Genomic DNA, 6,895 nt, shown 5'->3' with positions numbered 1-6,895 from the left:
CTTAAGTCAGGACCAACGGTCTTATGTCAGGACCAACGCTCTTAAGTCAGGACCAACAGTCAGGACCAACAGTCTCAAGTCAGGACCAACAGTCAGGACCAACAGTCTTAAGTTAGGACCAACAGTCAGGACCAACAGTCTTAAGTCAGGACCAACGCTCTTAAGTCAGGACCAACAGTCAGGACCAACGGTCTTAAGTCAGGACCAACGGTCTTATGTCAGGACCAACAGTCTCAAGTCAGGACCAACAGTCAGGACCAACGCTCTTATGTCAGGACCAACGGTCTTATGTCAGGACCAACGCTCTTAAGTCAGGACCAACAGTCAGGACCAACAGTCTCAAGGCAGGACCAACAGTCAGGACCAACAGTCTTAAGTCAGGACCAACAGTCAGGACCAACAGTCAGGACCAACGCTCTTAAGTCAGGACCAACAGTCAGGACCAACAGTCAAGACAAACAGTCTTAAGTCAGGACCAACAGTCTTAAGTCAGGACCAACGGTCTTATGTCAGGACCAACGGTCAATCAGGACCAACAGTCTCAAGTCAGGACCAACTAGTCAGGACCAACAGTCTTAAGTCAGGACCAACAGTCTTAAGTCAGGACCAATAGTCAGGACCAACAGTCTTAAGTCAGGACCAACGGTCTTAAGTCAGGACCAACGGTCTTAAGTCAGGACCAATAGTCAGGACCAACAGTCTTAAGTCAGGACCAATGGTCTTAAGTCAGGACCAACAGTCAGGACCAACGGTCTTAAGTCAGGACCAATAGTCAGGACCAACGGTCTTAAGTCAGGACCAACAGTCTTAAGTCAGGACCAACAGTCTTAAGTCAGGACCAACGGTCTTAAGTCAGGACCAATAGTCAGGACCAACAGTCTTAAGTCAGGACCAATAGTCAGGACCAACAGTCTTAAGTCAGGACCAATGGTCTTAAGTCAGGACCAACTAGTCAGGACCAACAGTCTTAAGTCAGGACCAACGGTCTTAAGTCAGGACCAACAGTCTTAAGTCAGGACCAACAGTCTTAAGTCAGGACCAATGGTCAGGACCAATGGTCAGGACCAGCAGTCTTAAGTCAGGACCAATAGTCAGGACCAATGGTCTTAAGTCAGGACCAACGGTCTTAAGTCAGGACCAATGGTCTTAAGTCAGGACCAACAGTCTTAAGTCAGGACCAATAGTCAGGACCAGCAGTCTTAAGTCAGGACCAACAGTCTCAAATCAGAACCAACAGCGATCTTCTATGTTCCTGGTGGTTGGAGGGAAACCTAAAAGCCTTCAGATGTTCCCTCCGTTCATCATTGATTCAGTAGAAACCAGTGGGACTGTTAGAGAATCAGCTCCAGTAAAAACTGAAGGGTCAGCGTTCAGCTCGGTTGATCTTTGACCTCGACCGTCGGCCAACAGAAACCTCTTATCTTGATGCATTTTGTGTTTGTAGAGGGAGGCTGTTACAGACTGATATCACAGTGTAGCTCTCCTCCACTGTTTACTGTCACTCCTCAGTTACACAGAGTCTGTATGTTTCACCTGATCATAAATCACAAGTTCATTATAGAGACTGTATATTAAATTGGAAATAAAGTTCAGGGCTGATTTAATTTAATTTAATTTAATTTAATTTAATTTAATTTAATTTAATCTAATTTATTTTCTTTCTTATGAATTAAAAAAATTATCTAAATTAGCAGCCATCAATTAAAGTGGATTAAGTCAAAGGTCTCCAAGTGTGGAATAAAGACGTAAAATATTACTGTTGAATAAAAAGAGTTTGATAAAACTAAAACCATAAAACGACATGTTTTATTTGCTCCATAAACAGTAAGTATTGAAATGTGAAGCTCTTCAAAAACTGTTTCAGGGAAGTAAATATGAAGAATTAATGTTCAAGTCTTTGTCAAACAGTGTAAATGTTCAATATGCAAAAGAAGCGTTAGCTTGAGCTATGATCAGAGAGGCTGGACTCACGACCAGACCTTTGTCCTTTCACCTTTGACCTCTGACCACACGAGAGAGAATGACGGAAGACAGAAGAGACGACATAAAAATGTTTGTTCTTTTTTACATTTGATCGTAGTTTTTACATTATAAAACAGCAACTGAAACCGTAGCTAGCGTTAGCATTAGCTTACATCCAGTCTGTGAGTGTTCCTCTGAGAGCTCCCCCTAGAGGCCTGGAGCTCTGACGTTGTGTCGTCTGATACACAGTTTTGTCTGTCTTGGAGGTTGATCTGTTTTTGTTGTTGCATCGTTTCTGTGTTTGCACCGTGTTTCTTCTTCATGTGTTTGATTTGTCTTCCTGCAGCTTGTTGTTTCTGTTCTTGTATTTGTTTTGTATTTTCGTATGTTTTTGAATCTGCATCGTTTCTCCTGCTGGAGAATGTTTTGTTGAAGCAAGTTTGCCTTCGTCAGCCACTGTACATTCATCCTCTCTCCGTCCTGCTGATCAGATTTATACAACAGGATCTGGTTCCTAAAACTCTGTCTCCTCAGACCTGCTGCTAATAATAAACTAATGTAAAAAATGAGCATGAAATCATGGAAAAAGACACACACACACACACACACGCACACACACACACACACACACTCTCTCACTCACACACGCACACACACACACAGGCTGAGTAATGTTCCTGATAACTCCTTGATGCTCTCGCTCTCTGCAGAACATTAATATCAGTTTATGTTCTTCCCTTCGTTTTCCAACACTCGCCACTCGCTCTCCTGGCCAGAAACACCTTCGCACGCCCCCAGCTTGACCTCCTCTCCCACAGGTACCAGAGAGAGGAGGAGGGAGTGGGGGAGGGGGCGAGGGGGAGGGTGTTCTGACCATGGACGCCAAAAGCATCTGTCAGGAACCAATCAGAGTGGAGGATCAGTGATCTGACTGTAAGAGAATCGTCTTCCTCTCTCCAGCCTCTGTTCGCTCCTCCACACATTTCCTGTCTTTTCCTTCCTCTGGAGCTATTAGCTCCACACGCTAATACCTGCTAACATCCGCCCTCTTTCGTCAGTGTGAATGGAAACAATCTGCATTCACACCCAGGTCACATGACTCTGCAGCGATGTAAACACCTGGTGAACTCGCCAATTCTCAACCCTTTACCTGGAAATATTTAGGACACTACAGATTTTGCTGAGACATAACTACAGAGCAGGATGAGGCTCACATGTGAAAACATTTTTATCTCAGAATCCTTAGAACACGTCCTACAGCTCCAGGACAGACTGCAGGCTGCATCGAGGAGACGGCGGGGTTAGCTGGTTAGCATGCTAACTTCAGGTGAAGAAAAGATGCAGTATGACAGAGACCAGAGCTAACATCTGTGTTAGCTTCCACCTCTGGAAACAGATGTTGGTGAGTAAAGGACTGAAGTTTGATGCTGAACTCACAATGTTTCTTCTAGACTGGCGTGTAAATAGCTGCTAATGCTAATGTTAGCTATGTAGCAATAGCTAAACTTACAAATGGCTCCTTTAAGTGCTGGACCTGCTGACAGTCAGGGAGCAAACGCTGGACATAGTGCAGCATTGAGCAGCTGGAGGAGACCAAACGCAGAGCTAACACAGAGGGAGGGGACACCGACCTGAACCTTCACTGTGCCGTCGCTGGGCCAAACAAAGAGCGACTAAACAGCAAGTCCATGATGAATTTGTTTTTCAAGCTACAGAAAATCACATCTAATAAAATATGATGTTAATGAAGGTGATCTCACAACAGAATTCATGACATGTTCACAAACTGCTTCTTCTGCTCTATATCATCTTATTTCTTCTGCTGTTGCACAATTCTCTGGACATTATATTTACAGTTTATGATGTTTTACAGGACTGGAATACATCCATCACACTTTTGTAAAATATTTTTAAGAAGTATGTTTTTATTAAATCACCGATTCAATTCGTCACTATGTGGAGATTCCATCTGGTGAACTGTTACTGCTGACTCCGCCACTTCCTGTTTAAGATGGCTCCTTATTGTTGGAAAACCATCTGATCAAGGTCTGGGACCAAAACGTGTTAAATTGTTGGTTGTTGTCAGACACAATTGTTAGTGATTATATTGTATTTGATTATATTAGTATTGTTATTAATATTGTCCCTTTTTTTTTTTAATTAATTCCTTTCCATTTAATTCCATTGATAATTTTGCTTTGGTGACACATTGAAAATGTCTGTATTCCCACGGCGCGCACTGTATCACTGCGCACAGCGACCGAAGCGCAGGAATACGACAGTTCACAACCTCAGGCCGTGTGCGGAGTGTTCGTGTGGATGTGAGAGTTCCAGTGAGTCCAATAAACACAGTGTCAGTGAACGCAGCACACAGGCCTGATGACAGTAGCAGTAACTGTGATGAACAGCAGGACTCTGACTGTAAACTGTGTAAACATCGTGGAGGGAGGGGCTGCAGCAGCATGATGAAGAATACACTGTATGTGATGTGAGACAGACACTTCATTATTCCTCATTTAAAGAGGCTTGTGTTGAGACTCGACGTCTCAGCTTCATTTTCAGATTAACTCTAATCTCAGTCATTGAACCTCAGAGCTGGAGTTCAGTCTTACACTCGCTGAGACACCGAGACGTTTATTTTTAGACGCTGACGTGACGCCTCTGACAGTCTGTTAATGATGGGAACAATGGGAGGAGGAGGTGGGAGGACTGGTTCAGTGTGGGGAGTGTTCACGGCTCAGTGTCAGGCGGAGACATTTGAGTCCTCGCCAGTGAAAAAAAAACCTTTCCAACCTGCTGACACGCTCCGCTCCGTCGGCTGACCTTTGGATGTCAAAAAAAGAACCTGTCCCAGTTTATTTTATTGGTCTCAGGTGATGGTGATGTCATCGAGTCAACACCGTGTCAATCATTCACCATCATCACGTCTGGTCCCGTTTTCAAGGACGATCAGTTTGATAAACGTTTATCAATCAAAAGGTCTTATCAGTCAACACACACACACGCACATGCACACGCACACACGCACACACACACACACACACACACACACACACTGATTTCCAGAGCTGTGACCTGTCAATCAGGAGAAAAAAATCTCTCAATTTAACCCTTAAACCTTAAAGGTGTAGTTCATTTTCGGCTCTTTGAGTTTGGGTTAAGACCCGAATGTTTATGATGTGTGGCTCCGCCCCTGATTCAAGCTAACAGCTAACAGCTAACACTGCAACCCCCCCAAAAACATGATCTAATGTGGGTCCAAAACTTGGAGCGTAAAGATGTGATCAGTTGATCCTGAACATCTGACGTTTCTTCACCGTCCCGAACCTGACACTGATCCTGGAAATCTTTTCCCTCGTCACAAGTTTCACTCGACTAAAGTTTAATATTCACATTTATTTTATATTCACAACATTTACACTGAACTGTGATTCATTCATTCATTGCTCTGATGTTAACCTCTGTCTGTCTCTCCCTCTCTCTGTCTGTCTCTCCCTCTCTCTGTCTGTCTCTCCCTCTCTCTGTCTGTCTCTCTCTCTGTCTGTCTCTCTCTCTCTCTCTCTGTCTGTCTCTCTCTGTCTGTCTGTCTCTCTCTCTGTCTCTCTCTCTCTCTTTCTCTCTGTCTCTCTCTCGTTGCTGTTTGCTGTAGTGTGGCTCTGTGTTGACCGTCCAGCTGCTTCCTGTTTGTTCAGAACCACTTCGGCTCAGAGGGACTTGACTACAGCTGTTACCATGACGACCTCTTCTCTCCTCCTCCTCCTTGTCCAACATCTTCATCCTCTGACATCTCTGCTCCTTATTTCACCTTGAAGAAAAAAAATCAGGCTGCAGAGACTTGAAACTCCAGGGAGCCTTGAGAAGGTTCTGTTAGTCCTTGAGAACGTCTGTCAGTCCTTGAGAACGTCTGTAAGTCCTTGAGAATGTCTGTCAGCCCTTGAGAACGTCTGTAAGTCCTTGAGAAGGTTCTGTCAGTCCTTGAGAAGGTTCTGTCAGCCCTTGAGAACGTCTGTCAGTCTTTGAGAACATCTGTCAGACCTTGAGAAGGTTGTCACTCCTTGAGAATGTCTCTCAGTCCTTGAGAACGTCTGTCTGTCCTTGAGAAGGTTCTGTTAGTCCTTGAGAACGTCTCTCAGTCCTTGAAAATGTCTGTAAGTCCTTGAGAAGGTTCTGTCAGTCCTTGAGAAGGTTCTGTCAGCCCTTGAGAACGTCTGTCAGTCTTTGAGAACATCTGTCAGACCTTGAGAAGGTTGTCACTCCTTGAGAATGTCTCTCAGTCCTTGAGAACGTCTGTCTGTCCTTGAGAAGGTTCTGTCAGTTCTTGAGAACGTCTGTCTGTCCTTGAAAATGTTCTGTCAGTCCTTGAAAATGTTCTGTCAGTCCTTGAGAAGGTTCTGTCAGTCCTTGAAAATGTTCTGTCAGTCCTTGAAAATGTTCTGTCAGTCCTTGAGAATGTTCTGTCAGTCCTTGAGAATGATCTGTCAGTCCTTGAGAACGTCTGTCAGTCCTTGAGAACGTCTGTCTGTCCTTGAGAATGTTCTGTCAGTCCTTGAGAACGTCTGTCTGTCCTTGAGAATGTTCTGTCAGTCCTTGAGAAGGTTCTGTCAGTCCTTGAGAACGTCTGTCTGTCCTTGAGAATGTTCTGTCAGTCCTTGAGAACGTCTGTCAGTCCTTGAGAATGTTCTGTCAGTCCTTGAGAAGGTTCTGTCAGTCCTTGAGAACGTCTGTCAGTCCTTGACAGACCTTCAACAACCTGTGGGGATTATTACCTGGTCATCAAAGAAGTAAGTTCAAGGAGTTCTTGAGGAGGTTCTAGCAGCAGAACTTCAGTGACCAAGTTCTGGGAAACCTTGGGGAAGTTTTTTTGGTCCTTGGTGCTCTAAAGGTCAGTTTCAGGGATCTGAGGGAGGTTCAGTAGCTCATTGTTAGTTTCAGT

The sequence above is a fragment of the Seriola lalandi genome, unplaced genomic scaffold (assembly GCF_002814215.2).
Source record: "Seriola lalandi dorsalis isolate HSWRI2012SDOR001 ecotype SW California unplaced genomic scaffold, Sedor1 jcf7180002054366, whole genome shotgun sequence".
NCBI lineage: Eukaryota > Metazoa > Chordata > Actinopteri > Carangiformes > Carangidae > Seriola > Seriola lalandi.
Note: the sequence above shows the minus strand (reverse complement) of the source record.